Here is a 16,226-nt window from a genome sequence, read left to right as displayed (position 1 = left end):
AGGAGAAACCCTCCTGCACTCCCCCCACTCACCATCATGAACCAAGTAGGGCTCGCTGCAGCCTGCGGTGGACATCCAACCCCGCCCACATCCAAGTGTGACGTCAGAAGTCACACCCATCCCCGACACAACCCCTCCCACTTCCGAGTGTGATGGAAACGAAAGCCACGCCCATATCAAATACGTCACCTCATGTGATTTCCCCATTCCCGTAGCGGGGAAACCCGGAAGTATGTTGAAACAATTTATGGAAGTTTAGGAGATCTAAATAAAATTATAATGTTCTTTGTTTTACTAATACACATTTTCTTTTTTTTTTGTAAAAGATGTCTAGGCTAAAATGGCACAACTGAACTCTAATATATATTAAATATGTCTAATATACGGGGCCGATTTTGTCATCATAGCAGCCCTCAAAACGCTTGTGTTGATTAAAGTAGGCTAATTGTTAATTAAAACTTTTAAACCTTACCTTGTTAATTTAATGAGATAAATTCACATTTATTAGTAAGATCGATTTTGACTTACCCAAAATTTAAATGCATCTAATTTAAAGGGGACAATTAGATTTTGGTATTGTAAAAGTATGCAAAATTATTGTAAGAGTTTGTATTGTATAATTATCATTAAATTTTCTAAAAATGTATTCCACTTATCATAAAGTGTTGACATTTGAATGACAGAATCAACCGTTCCCCATATGCAGTAGGCTACACATACTTAGGCTGAATAAAGATTGCATTGATAGATTATATAAGTAACATAACATTGACTTTCAGGCTTTGTTCATCACAACTTGATACGAAATGTGTCCAGGTCCTCCACATACTTAAAGATGAATGAAAAAGGCATCCATTGTTTCATTGGGTAATTTTATATTTACTATTTAACAAATATAATTACATGTACAATTTTACAAAAAAAAAAAATTATATATATATATACATCACGTCAAAAGTTTTTGAACAGTAAGATTTTTATTATTTTTTTGAAGTCTCTTCTGCACACCAAGCTTGCATTTATTTGATCCAAAATACAGCAAAAACAGTAAGTGAAATATTTTTACAACTTAAAAGAACTGCTTTCTATTTGAATGTATTTTAAAATGCAGTTTATTCCGTGATATTCAGTAATCAAAGCTGAATTTTCTGCATCATTACTCCAGTCTTCAGTGTATTAACATAATAATAATAAAATGTTTTTTGAGAATCAAATCAGCATATTAGAATGATTTCTGAAGGATCATGTGACTGGTGTAAGTCACCTTTGAAATCACAGGAGTAAATTTCATTTTAATAGAAAATTGTTATTTTAAATAGCAAAAATTTTATACAAATATTTTAAAATTGGACTGTTTTTGCTGTACTTCGGATTAAATAAATGCAGGCTTGATGAGCAAAAGAGATTTCTTTAAAAACAAAAAATCTTACTGTTCAAAAACTTTTGACTGGTTGTGTTTAACAAAAGGTATGCTCCAAATATTATAAAGTCTGAGCAGCTGAATGATCAGATAAACAGTTCTTGACATGCAGTACACACATACATACAGACACTACTCAGAGAGATTCCTTGCTTTAATATATCCTCCCTCCAGGTAGTCTTTGATGGCATTCTGTTGATTTTTACTGTCCATCTGGAGAAAGGCAGGCCCTGTCACCTCCCCACAGAATAACCCACGGTGACTCTGTACCACGCTGGACCAATGTCCCTTACAAACTTCCACTTTATGTCCTCTTGGTGCTCCTGGTTAAAAATAGAGAATGCATACGTGTTGGGGTTATGTGTCCACAAAAAATCATTTACCTCATCATTCTACTTAAACATATTTATGATTTTAAACCACCAAAATCATGCATGGTTTGCATGGCTTATGTGGTCCTTCAAGTGAATTGTAACAAGTGTCTTTACTGGTGAAACCGCAGCAGGGACCCCTTAACCCAGGAGAACTGCCCTGCATCAGGCTTGGACTGAAAATGTGTAGAATGCTGTAAAACATGACAAACAAACATTATTTGATCTTTCCGTTAATATAGAAGAATACAAAGATATTTTTTTCTGACATACACAGAGTTATCCAGCAAGACAGAGTGAAATTATGTGGTAGCCCTACCAAGTTACTGTGCATGGGTACTGTGATCAGGGTATATCATTAAAGATTGAGCATTAGTGATGAACAGCTGCTGTTAACAAACAGAATCACAGAAGAAAAGAGAAACACAAGAACTACTACAACTGACTTCAGACACAGCCGTAGATGAAATCAACTGAAATAAAATACATGAAATCTCTCAAGATCTGATTAAACAACCCCACAAACAGCATCACCAGCTCCACTTATTAATAACCAGACTGACTTTATTTCTGTCAGATGTCTACAGAAGATCTTATTGAGAATGAACTAAGGTTTAGATGTTGATTTATTGTTTCATTTGTTGTAACTATGTTAGAGATCAGTGTTTGCTTTAGTTGGGCTCTTGACCCTTGACTTCTGTCTTAGTGTTTTCTCTGGCTGTTATAACCGTGTGTTTCTAAAACACATTTGTTGTAATCCCAAAGCCCAGAAAAAATGCTATCAGGTGTTAACTGAATCTGAATTGTATAATTTGAAATTGTATTTATTCAAAAACTGAATCTGAATTGTAGTCCAATAAAATTTGATCCTCACTTAAAATTAAACTCTCTATATATCTTCACATTCACCTCACAATTCAGATTCAGTTCTCAAATTCAATTTCAAGTTACTGAGACAGACATCCGGGTAGTTGGAGAATGAAGGAAGAGCAATCGAGCACAGATCGATAGATACACTGTTAAAAATCGCTGTAATAAAACGGCCAAATTTCGACAGTAACATAGTTTTTCATTAAAACAGTGCATTCTGGGTAATATTCATCATTTTCGAGAAGGTATACTGTAAAAAATTGTGCCTTTAAATAACAGTAATTTTCTGGCAGCAGGGGTGCCAGTAAAGTACTGTTAATTTACAGCTCTCAACCATTAATTTACCGTTCTTATTATTATTTTTTTTTTACAGTATTTCACTGTAAATTCTACGATGGAAATTAACTCCACTCCACCTGACAGAGAATGAAAACTAATTAGTGAATTCAGACACTGATCAACAGCTGCTGTTAACAAGCAGAATCACTGAAGAAAAAAGAAACAAGACAAACACATGTTGTAGACTGACTTCAGCCACAGCCTTAGATGAAATCAACTGAAGATTTAAACAATCAACAAACAGCTTTACCAACTTCACTCATTACTAACCAGACTGACTTTATTTCTATCAGATCAGAGATCAGAGATCAAAAGATCTTATTGAGAATTACAGAGATTTAGATGATAATGTTACTGTTTCGTTTGACGTCACCATTGTGGAGATCAGTGTTTGCTTTAGTTGGGCTCCTGACCCTTGACTTTTATTTTGTTGCTATATTTGTATCTTAATGATACATCTGTTCATCAGCAATATTAATTTTCATGGTCAGTGATTATGGCTGTTTCTGTCAGGCATGATCTACTAGACTGACTTAATGTGTTGTTTTGGTTTTCAAATATTAATTTGGTGTTGAAATATGTGAGTGAACTATATAATTTCTTTGTTTCTTCAATTTTATAAGATTGAACCATAATGTGATAACCAGAACCTATGGATTTAACGACAGTTTGAGTTTTTAATATTCAGTGTAAGCAACACTCAAAGAGAGACATGAACAATCAGCATATGAATCTCAACAATGGTGACAATAAAAAGGTTCATGATGCAATGCACGCTGGGTACCAGCACAGGATAAAACTCATCCATGACTCCCAGCATGCATTGCGATATGAATAAATTATGCCCTGAATTGTTCACTTATTTTCTTGAATTCTTATGTGCTTATAATTTTGCTTTTGTCTTACATTTCAGTAGCATGTTTTGTGATGTTCAGAACTTATCTGTTTATTTATTTTTGTGGATTGTCACCATTGTTGTGATTCATACACTGATTCTTGATGTTTCTGTCTAAATTTCAGCAAAGGTTTTTTTTTTTAGTTAAATTTTCTTAACAGTCTTTCATAACTTAAGGCTCAGCAGTGTTTCTTATTTTGCTGTAGTATCAATATTCAACAAGAGAAGGGACACGGGATTGGATCAGAAATAATAGATTGTTTATCCTTGTCAATCTATAAACAACAATACCAGATTTTTTTCTTCTGTTGATTTTTTTTTTGTTTTTGCTATAACAAGTTCCAAAGATGCATTATTACAGCACGTAAAAAAAAAAAAAAAAAACCTTAGTTGTTAAAAAAGTCACGTTCAAGAGCCCAACTAAAGTAAACAAAGATCTCCATCATGGCAGTGAAAAAAACACCTAAACCTATTCAACTCTCAATAAGATCTTCTGTAGACATCTGACAGAAATAAAGTCAGTCTGGTTAAGCAGTTTTAGGAGTTGTTTAATCAGACCTTGAGAGATTTGATGAATTTTTTTATTTCAATTGATTTCATCTAAGGCTGTGGCTGAAGTCAGTTGTAGTTCTTGTGTTTCTCTTTCCTTTAGTGATTCTGTTTGTTAATAGCAGGTGTTCATCACTCATGCTCAATCATCAATTAATCACAGAATTATCTCATTAACTTCACTAATTCAGTGTTACTCAAACACTCTGTGGTGTGTACACATTATAAGTGTTCATTTAAAACTGAGGATTTTGTTGTGGGGTTTAAAGGGCTAAAGATTTAAGATGAAGAAAAAACAGCATGAAACATAATTTAACAATAATAAACTGTAATTACAACCCGAATTCCGGAAAAGTTGGGACGTTTTTAAAATTTTAATAAAATGAAAACTAAAAGACTTTCAAATCACATGAGCCAATATTTTATTCACAATAGAACATAGATAACATAGCAAATGTTTAAACTGAGAAAGTTTACAATTTTATGCACAAAATGAGCTCATTTCAATTTTGATTTCTGCTACAGGTCTCAAAATAGTTGGGACGGGGCATGTTTACCATGGTGTAGCATCTCCTTTTCTTTTCAAAACAGTTTGAAGACGTCTGGGCATTGAGGATATGAGTTGCTGGAGTTTTGCTGTTGGAATTTGGTCCCATTCTTGCCTTATATAGATTTCCAGCTGCTGAAGAGTTCGTGGTCGTCTTTGACGTATTTTTCGTTTAATGATGCGCCAAATGTTCTCTATAGGTGAAAGATCTGGACTGCAGGCAGGCCAGGTTAGCACCCGGACTCTTCTACGATGAAGCCATGCTGTTGTTATAGCTGCAGTATGTGGTTTTGCATTGTCCCGCTGAAATAAACAAGGCCTTCCCTGAAATAGACGTTGTTTGGAGGGAAGCATATGTTGCTCTAAAACCTTTATATACCTTTCAGCATTCACAGAGCCTTCCAAAACATGCAAGCTGCCCATACCGTATGCACTTATGCACCCCCATACCATCAGAGATGCTGGCTTTTGAACTGAACGCTGATAACATGCTGGAAGGTCTCCCTCCTCTTTAGCCCGGAGGACACGGCGTCCGTGATTTCCAACAAGAATGTCAAATTTGGACTCGTCTGACCATAAAACACTATTCCACTTTGAAATAGTCCATTTTAAATGAGCCTTGGCCCACAGGACACGACGGCGCTTCTGGACCATGTTCACATATGGCTTCCTTTTTGCATGATAGAGCTTTAGTTGGCATCTGCTGATGGCACGGCGGATTGTGTTTACCGACAGTGGTTTCTGAAAGTATTCCTGGGCCCATTTAGTAATGTCATTGACACAATCATGCCGATGAGTGATGCAGTGTCGTCTGAGAGCCCGAAGACCACGGGCATCCAATAAAGGTCTCCGGCCTTGTCCCTTACGCACAGAGATTTCTCCAGTTTCTCTGAATCTTTTGATGATGTTATGCACTGTAGATGATGAGATTTGCAAAGCCTTTGCAAGTTGACGTTGAGGAACATTGTTTTTAAAGTTTTCCACAATTTTTTTACGCAGTCTTTCACAGATTGGAGAGCCTCCTCCCATCTTTACTTCTGAGAGACTCTGCTTCTCCAAGACAAAGCTTTTATAGCTAATCATGTTACAGACCTGATATCAATTAACTTAATTAATCACTAGATGTTCTCCCAGCTGAATCTTTTCAAAACTGCTTGCTTTTTTAGCCATTTGTTGCCCCCGTGCCAACTTTTTTGAGACCTGTAGCAGGCATTCAATTTTAAATGAGCTAATTAAGTGGATAAAAGTGTAAAATTTCTCAGTTTAAACATTTGCTACGTTATCTATGTTCTATTGTGAATAAAATATTGGCTCATGTGATTTGAAATTCCTTTAGTTTTCATTTTATTAAAATTTAAAAAACGTCCCAACTTTTCCGGAATTCGGGTTGTAATTTACAGGAAACAAACTTTAGAAAAACAGTTATTTACTGAAACCCCTGCTGCCAGTAAATAACTGTTTTTCTACAGTTTGTTGCCGTAAATTAATGGTTGCCAGCAAAAAAGTGTTTTTCTACAGTTTGTTGCCATTAAGTCAAGGAAAAACAGTAATATACTGTAAAATGTAAATGTCAGATCTTTGTGAACATCCATAGAAATAAATGTATGCAAAGTCATACACTGATAATGAGAGTAAATACTGAACTCAACTGTATTAATGTGTGTTTGCACAAGAGAGATCTGTTAGTTTAATGTAGTTTCGTTGTTCACCATTGTGCTGGAGAGTAGAGCCTGTGCTTCAGTCAATGATGAGCCACAAATTCTGATCTTCTGCTGCTTTATATAAAGACAATAAATATGGAGTCACTGATACAGTGGTGATCTCTGTGTTAAGTACTTCAGCACATACATGTGTGCTATAGCTGACAATGAACTGCAGTGATTTGAGTAAAAGTCATGCATTTAGTATTCTTTACTACTACACATTAAGTGTTTGCATTTTTATATTAAGAAATATTCCTTCTCAGTGGACTCAAATGAAATGAGTGCATAGTACCAACATCGTAGGAATGCTAGCTTTTAAACTCAAATTGTTTGAAGCAGTGGGAGTGGAGTTAATTTCCATGGTAGACTTTACGGTAAAATACTTAGATAAGAGTTAAAAATAAGAGTGGTAAATTAATGCTTAAAAGCTGTAAATTAACAGTACTTTACTGGAACCCCTGCTGCCAGTAAATTACTGGTATTTAACCACAATTTTTTACAGTGTAGCGTTCATTGGCGCACAGGACTCCTCTTGGGCCAATCAGCACCTACATTTTGGAGCATAGTATGCACCCGCCATGAAACAAGGAAGAAGTGCTTGCTTTGCCGACTGACTTGACCACCATGGATCCGGCTGGGACAAGTACTGTAATCACAATTTTATATCAATCTTTTGTTTAATGTTGTAGCTATTTTGTAGAAACGGGGGAAATTACATCTTTCTCGAGACGTTGCAAAACACAGTAGCTATTATCCCACATTTTTGTCGTTATGTACTAGCTCTGGTAACAACATCTTTGCCTGGCGTTCATTATTTCTAAGCGTTTCCATCTTCCTCCGGTGAAAATGTTGTTGCCGCCAAGTATACTGGTCATGTCTTCATTGTCTTAATACAGCGTGATTATTTAGGATAAATACTCCTCGTCATTGTCATTTTCAGGGTACTGCTTACTGAGAGGGAGAGAGAGTAGTAAGCTTGTATGCCTCGCTGTGTTTTGACGGAGACAACTCAGAAGTAGTCAATTCAGCAAGACACTTTTTAGTCAATAAAAAAAAATTCAAGATACTGTTACATTTTAGTTAGATATATCCCTCCAAGCAATTGTCTTCCCACCAATGGATTAATGCATTGACCAGTTGGATTTAATACTTTTAAATTGACTGAGCTGTTACCATAAAGGCTGACTGTGCTGTGTGTAATATTCACGTACATACACCACAGTTTTTGTGAAACAAGAGGCAGGTGAAAGAATTTAAAGCAATGTTTGAATGCAAAATAGGCTGAGTTCAACAGATTACATTTATGTCTGTTTAATTGTTTTTATAACAACATACACATAAATTATAACTTGATTTTGCAAGATTTGTAAACCGATGCTCTACAGTTAACAATGATTTTTGATGTTGCCTGTTTCTGATGTCTTCTGTCCCCATTCTGCATGATGTCAAGAAAGTCTTCCAGCATACTGTATATTACACTGGCAGAGAGGAAATAATTATTGTTATTATATTACAGTTCCTAAACATTTTTATATTTTTCTTTACCACAGAAGCTCTGTCCCGAGACAATCTCGGGTTACGTTGAGACTGATGATTCTCCAATCACCCACAATGAACTTCACATAGGATGAACTGCTTGCAGTTTCAGCAAAACAGCAAGAATTCATTAATGGATGACTGCACCTTAGCCCTTTTCACTAACACTGCCTGTATCACCTGGGCCACAGAGAAAACAATGTTACTGCCTGTACATGGCACAATTAACCTTTAACCTTACAGCTGAATCAATGCAGTAACACTGTTAACTACAATTGACATTGTACCAAATGTTCAGACTGAATAGACAGAGGAGAACTGGTCCCCAGTGTTTTTGGTTAGTCTGGTTTCTCCAAAGGATTTTTACTCCAGTATCGACATCTTGCAGATTTTTCTTTATTAACCACTGTTGCCTTTGGCTTGCTTGCTGTATGTAAAAAGACTAAAGCATTTAGTTAAAACAGTGAGGGTGTTTTTGACCATATAGACACAACAGTATGTCTTCCTGTAAAGATTCTTTGAAATGTTATGTATTTCGAAAAAAGGAATAAATGGCTTACATTGATAGTGTGCATATTGCTTGAACATGTATATGTTAAAAAAAAATCAGTAGAATTATTATTATAATGTTGTATTACAATCCGAATTCCGGAAAAGTTGGGACGTTTTTTAAATTTTAATAAAATGAAAACTAAAAGACTTTCAAATCACATGAGCCAATATTTTATTCACAATAGAACATAGATAACATAGCAAATGTTTAAACTGAGAAAGTTTACAATTTTATGCACAAAATGAGCTCATTTCAATTTTAATTTCTGCTACAGGTCTCAAAATAGTTGGGACAGGGCATGTTTACCATGGTGTAGCATCTCCTTTTCTTTTCAAAACAGTTTGAAGACGTCTGGGCATTGAGGCTATGAGTTGCTGGAGTTTTGCTGTTGGAATTTGGTCCCATTCTTGCCTTATATAGATTTCCAGCTGCTGAAGAGTTCGGTATTCATCTTTGACGTATTTTTCGTTTAATGATGCGCCAAATGTTCTCTATAGGTGAAAGATCTGGACTGCAGGCAGGCCAGGTTAGCACCCGGACTCTTCTACGACGAAGCCATGCTGTTGTTATAGCTGCAGTATGTGGTTTTGCATTGTCCTGCTGAAATAAACAAGGCCTTCCCTGAAATAGACGTTGTTTGGAGGGAAGCATATGTTGCTCTAAAACCTTTATATACCTTTCAGCATTCACAGAGCCTTCCAAAACATGCAAGCTGCCCATACCGTATGCACGTATGCACCCCCATACCATCAGAGATGCTGGCTTTTGAACTGAACGCTGATAACATGCTGGAAGGTCTCCCTCCTCTTTAGCCCGGAGGACACGGCGTCCGTGATTTCCAACAAGAATCTCAAATTTGGACTCGTCTGACCATAAAACACTATTCCACTTTGAAATAGTCCATTTTAAATGAGCCTTGGCCCACAGGACACGACGGCGCTTCCGGACCATGTTCACATAAGGCTTCCTTTTTGCATGATAGAGCTTTAGTTGGCATCTGCTGATGGCACGGTGGATTGTGTTTACTGACAGTGGTTTCTGAAAGTATTCCTGGGCCCATTTAGTAATGTCATTGACACAATCATGCCGATGAGTGATGCAGTGTCGTCTGAGAGCCCGAAGACCACGGGCATCCAATGAAGGTCTCCGGCCTTGTCCCTTACGCACAGAGATTTCTCCAGTTTCTCTGAATCTTTTGATGATGTTATGCACTGTAGATGATGAGATTTGCAAAGCCTTTGCAATTTGACGTTGAGGAACATTGTTTTTAAAGTTTTCCACAATTTTTTTACGCAGTCTTTCACAGATTGGAGAGCCTCTGCCCATCTTTACTTCTGAGAGACTCTGCTTCTCTAAGACAAAGCTTTTATAGCTAATCATGTTACAGACCTGATATCAATTAACTTAATTAATCACTAGATGTTCTCCCAGCTGAATCTTTTCAAAACTGCTTGCTTTTTTAGCCATTTGTTGCCCCCGTGCCAACTTTTTTGAGACCTGTAGCAGGCATTAAATTTTAAATGCGCTAATTAAGTGGATAAAAGTGGAAAATTTCTCAGTTGAAACATTTGCTACGTTATCTATGTTCTATTGTGAATAAAATATTGGCTCATGTGATTTGAAATTCCTTTAGTTTTCATTTTATTAAAATTTAAAAAACGTCCCAACTTTTCCGGAATTCGGGTTGTATTTTATGTACTGTGTTATATGAGTTAGTCAATTACAATTGTAATTTCTGACATCATAATTTAAATAGTGTGATAATTACTGTATGATTTTTTTTTTAAAACAATAGTTTCTTAAATAATAGAAAATCAGTAATTACAGTACATTAACTGCCTGTAAGCAAAACCATATATAACAATATAATTACTTATTACACTTATTACGACCACTGGCACTGCACCAACATACCTAAACTCACTGGTTAAATCTTATGTCCCCTCCTGAAGTTTGCGCTCTGCAAGTCAACAACGCCTTGTGGTGCCATCCCAAAAAAGTTCTAAATCACTCTCACGGACCTTTTCCTGGACTGTGCCGAGCTGGTGGAATGACCTCCCAATCTCAATTAGTACATCTGTGCCTTTACTCATTTTCAAGAAACATCTAAAGACTCATCTTTTTCGCCAGCACTTAACCAACTAATACAAGCACTTTCCTTTTCTTGTCTTTCATATTTAAAAAAAAATAAACAAAATTCTCATCACACCGGATCCATGGTGGTCAAGTCAGTCGGCAAGGCAAGCACTTCTTCCTTGTTTCATGGCGGGTATGTACTATGCTCCAAAATGTAGGTGCTGATTGGCCCAAGAGGAGTCCTGTGCGCCAATGAACGCTATCTATCGATCTGTGCTTGATTGCTCTTCCTTCATCCTCCAACTACCTGGATGTCTGTCTCAGTAACTCGAAATTGAATTTGAGAACTGAATCTGAATTACGAGAAGTGAATGTGAAGATATATAGTGGACGTCACTTCCTGTTTGTTGTTGGCGCCCGTACTGCGTTTGAGCTCCGTCACTATATTCTTTTTATCGACTATTTTTATCTTAAAAATCAATTTTATACACCATCGTTTCCGTTTATATAACTTGTGAATATATCCTCTATTGTATTCTACAACAAAAACAATCAGAGCGCCTCGTTATCACTAGTTTTATTTTGAGCCCCTGGGTCCGCTATTAGCTTATAGCCCGTTAGCATCAGTGGCGTGGTTGCTGCTAACTGCGCTTACATTGCTAATACTCTATTCACACACATTACCACTGCTGTACTCACTGTTACTTGCTTTAATGGCGGATAAATGTCTACCTTTGATTGCAGGCGAGGACACATTCGAGCTGCATTCGAGGCCGTGGGGAAGCAGATTCGTGACCTGGACGTGAGGCAGGCCCAGCTGAGAGAGCGGAGAGCCGCGCTGGAATCATCCAGGGCTGACGCTCAAAAGTCCTGGGTAAGTATCAAGTCCTGGGTAAGTATACAGCGTGCTGTTAACAGTCCCACAACGTCTACTCCGTGTGTTTCTCTGCACAGGCCCGGTGCACCCAGGACGCGATCTTCCCAGATGTCCTTCCCTCCGGCGCCGGGACACCACGGACCCTGGGTGCATCCACAGCGGAGGACGCGAGCCAGGCCCCGGGCGACGACTTCTCCCCCTCCGGTCTTTGAGATCTCCACACGGAACCGCTTCGCTCCCCTCCGCGAGACAGGACACGACGCTGTGATCATCGGAGACTCCATCGTCCGACACGTCCGTGCTACGTTAGCCGAAGGTAAAGTGCACACTCATTGTTTCCCTGGTGCTCGTGTTCTCTATGTTTCTGCGCAGATACCCGCGATCTTGAAGGCCGAAGAGAGCCCCAGAGCGGTCGTGCTTCAGGCTGGGGTTAACGACACCACGCTGCGACAGACGGAGACGCTGAAGAGGGACTTCAGGAGCCTGATCGAGACGGTTCGCAGCACGACGCCAGCGGTGACGATCATCGTGTCAGGACCACTGCCCACGTATCGACGAGGACACGAAAAGTTCAGTAGACTTTTTGCTTTAAATGAATGGTTGTTGTCATGGTATAAAGAACAGAAACTGCTATTTGTTAATAACTGGAATCTTTTCTGGGAGCGTCCTAGGCTGTTTCGCGCTGATGGCTTGCACCCCAGCAGAGTCGGACCGGAGCTGCTCTCTGACAACATCTCCTGGACACTTCGCTCCATGTGACTAGTAAGACAATTATCAAATAACTATTATGATGACTTTTGTTCCACCCGCTTAAATGATAAAAGTACTTGCGCTGTACGTAAAATCTATTAAGACTGTGTCTGTTCCCGAATAGTGAGGTCAAAATATAAATTTAATGTACGATCTAGAAAAAATCTTATCGTGATTAAACCAGAAACATGTAAAGTAAATGAACAAAAACAATATTTAAAGTTTGGGCTCATAAATATTAGATCACTCACACCCAAAGCAGTTATTGTAAATGAAATGATCACAGAGAATAGTTTTGATGTACTCTGCTTGACTGAAACCTGGCTAAAACCAAATGATTATTTTGGTCTAAATGAGTCGACTCCACCAAACTACTGTTATAAGCATGAACCCCGTCAGACTGGTCGTGGCGGAGGTATTGTAAACAATATATAGTGATATTCTCAATGTTACCCAGAAAACGGGATACAGGTTTAACTCATTCGAAATACTTCTGCTTAATGTTACACTGTCAGACATGCAAAAGAAATCTAATGTATCTCTTGCTCTGGCTACTGTGTATAGACCACCAGGGCGGTATACAAAATTCCTAAAAGAATTTGCAGATTTCCTCTCAGACCTTCTGGTTACAGTTGATAAGGCGCTAATCATGGGAGATTTTAATATTCACATTGATAATACAAATGATGCATTAAGACTTGCGTTTAATGACCTAATAAACTCTTTTGGAGTCAAGCAAAATGTCACCAGGTCCACTCATCGTTTTAATCATACACTAGATTTGATTATATCGCATGGAATTGATCTTACTGCTATAGATATCGTACCTCAATGTGATGATATTACAGACCATTTCCTTGTATCGTGCATGCTGCATATCACTGATATTAACTATATGTCTCAGCGGTGCCGTCTGGGCAGAACTATTGTTATTGAATTAGACTAAATGACTGACAACATGGGCACTATTTTCTCTAATACATTAGAAGCTGTTTCCCCCATCAAATTGAAAAAGGTTAAAGAAAAACGTACTGTGCCATGGTATAACAGTAATACTCACTCTCTCAAGAAAGTAACTCGTAGTCTTGAACGCAAATGGAGAAAAACTAACTTGGAAGTTTTTAGAATTGCATGGAAACACAGTATGTCCAGCTATAGACAGGCTCTAAAAACTGCTAGGGTAGAGCATATCCACAAACTCATAGAAAATAACCAAAACAATCCAAGGTTTTTATTTGGCACAGTGGCTAAATTAACAAATAACCAGACGCTACCTGATTCAAATATTCCACCAACGTTAAATAGTAATGACTTTATGAATTTCTTCACTGATAAAATAGATAACATTAGAAATACAATAGCGAATGTAGATTCAACAGCGTAAAACACTTCAGTTTCATCCATCACACCCAAAGATAAACTGCAGTGCTTTACAAATATAGGACAGGACGATCTAAATAAACGTATCACTGTATCTAATCCAACAACATGTTTATTAGATCCTATACCCACTAAATTATTGAAAGAGTTGTTACCTGTAGCTGAAGAACCGCTTCTCAGTATTATTAACTCGTCGTTATCTTTAGGTCACGTCCCAAAACCATTCAAGCTGGCGGTTATTAAGCCTCTTATTAAGAAACCAAAACTAGATCCTAGTGAACTGGCAAATTATAGGCCTATTTCAAATCTTCCATTTATGTCTAAAATTTTAGAAAAAGTTGTGTCTGCTCAATTGAGCACCTTCCTGCACAAAAAAGAATTTCAGTCAGGTTTCAGACCCCACCATAGCACAGAAACAGCACTTGTTAAAATTACAAATGACCTGCTTCTTGCGTCAGATCAAGGCTGCATCTCATTTCTAGTTTTACTTGATCTTAGTGCTGCGTTCGACACCATAGATCATGACATACTCATAGATCGATTACAAAACTATAAAGGTATTCAAGGGCAGGCTCTAATATGGTTCAGATCCTACCTGTCCAATCGCTACCATTTTGTTTACTTAAATGGGGAGTCATCTCATTTATCAACAGTAAAATATGGAGTGCCACAATGATCCGTCCTAGGTCCCCTTCTATTTTCATGTTTCCCCTTGGTAATATTATTAGAAAATCGGGGAATTAGCTTCCACTGTTATGCTGATGATACTCAGCTATATATCTCAACGAGACCAGATGAAACCTCTAAATTATCTAAGCTAACAGAGTGTGTTAAAAATTTAAAAGAATGGATGACAAATAATTTTCTCCTATTAAATTCGGATAAGACAGAGATATTAATTATTGGACCAAAAAACACTACACAGAAGCTTTTAGATTACAATCTGCAACTAGACGGATGTACTGTTACTTCTTCTAAAGTCAAAAATCTGGGTGTTATATTAGACAGCAATTTGTCTTTTTAAAATCATATTTCCAATGATACAAAAACTGCATTCTTCCATCTTAGAAACATTGCCAAGCTACGAAACATGTTATCTGTTTCTGATGCAGAAAAGCTAGTTCATGCATTCATGACCTCTAGACTAGACTATTGTAATGCACTTCTAGGTGGTTGTCCTGCTTCTTCAATAAACAAGCTACAGGTAGTCCAAAATGCAGCGGCTAGAGTAATTACCAGGTCAAGAAAATATGATCATATTACCCCAATTTTACAGTCTCTGCAATGGCTACCTATTAAGTTCCGTATCAGTTACAAATTATCCTTACTTACACTGTAAAAAATCGTGCCGTTAAATAAAAGTAATTTACCGGCAGCAGGGGTGCCAGTAAAGTACTGTTAATTTACAGCTTTCAACCATTAATTTACCACTCATATTTTTTTTTACAGTAGTTTACCGTAAATTCTACCATGGAAATTAACTCCACTCCCACTGCTTCAAACAGTTCGAGTTTAAAAGCTAGCATTCCTACGATGTTGGTAGTTTGAACTTATTTAACTTGAGTCCACTGAAAAGGAATACTTCTTAATATAAAAATAAAAACACTTAATGTGTAGTAGTAAATAAACTAAATGCATGACTTTTACTCAAATCACTGCAGCTCATTGTCAGCTGTAGCATACATTTATGTGCTGAAGAACTTAACACAGAGATCACTACTGTATCAGCGACTCCACATTTACTGTCTTTATATAAAGCAGCAGAAGATCAGAATTTTAGGCTCATCGTTGACTGAAGCACAGGCTCTACTCTCCAGCACAATGGTGAACAACAAAACTACAATAAACTAACAGATCTCTCTTGTGCAAACACACATTAATACAGTTGAGTTCAGTATTTACTCTCATTATCAGTGTATGACTTTTTTTTTAATTACTATGGATGTTCACAAAAAATTTAGTTAAATTAACTTTTTTTTCATTTGGTAAATCTGACATTTACATTTACAGTATATTACTGTTTTTCCTTGACTTAACGGCAACAAACTGTAGAAAAACTATTTTTTTGCTGGCAACCATTAATTTACGGCAACAAACTGTAGAAAAACAGTTATTTACTGGCAGCAGGGGTGCCAGTAAATAACTGTTTTTCTACAGTTTGTTTCCTGTAAATTAATTACAGTTTATTACTGTTAAATAATGTTTCATGCAGTTTTTTCTTCATCTTAAATCTTTAACCCTTTAAACCCCACAACAAAATCCTCAGTTTTAAATGAACACTTATAATGTGTGCACACTACAGAGTGTTTGAGTAACACTGAATCAGTGAAGTTAATGAGATAATTATGTGATTAATTGAT

At 37.1% G+C, this 16,226-nt stretch overlaps 1 protein-coding gene across 1 annotated transcript in view; it reads left to right on the top strand.

The window, feature by feature from the left end:
- LOC132108324 (uncharacterized) overlaps window positions 1–16,226 on the top strand; it is a 173,452-nt gene that overhangs the window by 66,789 nt on the left and 90,437 nt on the right. The gene's annotated exons all lie outside the window — the stretch shown is intronic.

The sequence above is a fragment of the Carassius carassius genome, chromosome 28 (genome assembly GCF_963082965.1).
Source record: "Carassius carassius chromosome 28, fCarCar2.1, whole genome shotgun sequence".
NCBI lineage: Eukaryota > Metazoa > Chordata > Actinopteri > Cypriniformes > Cyprinidae > Carassius > Carassius carassius.
Note: the sequence above shows the minus strand (reverse complement) of the source record. Positions and strands in the feature narration are given on the sequence as shown.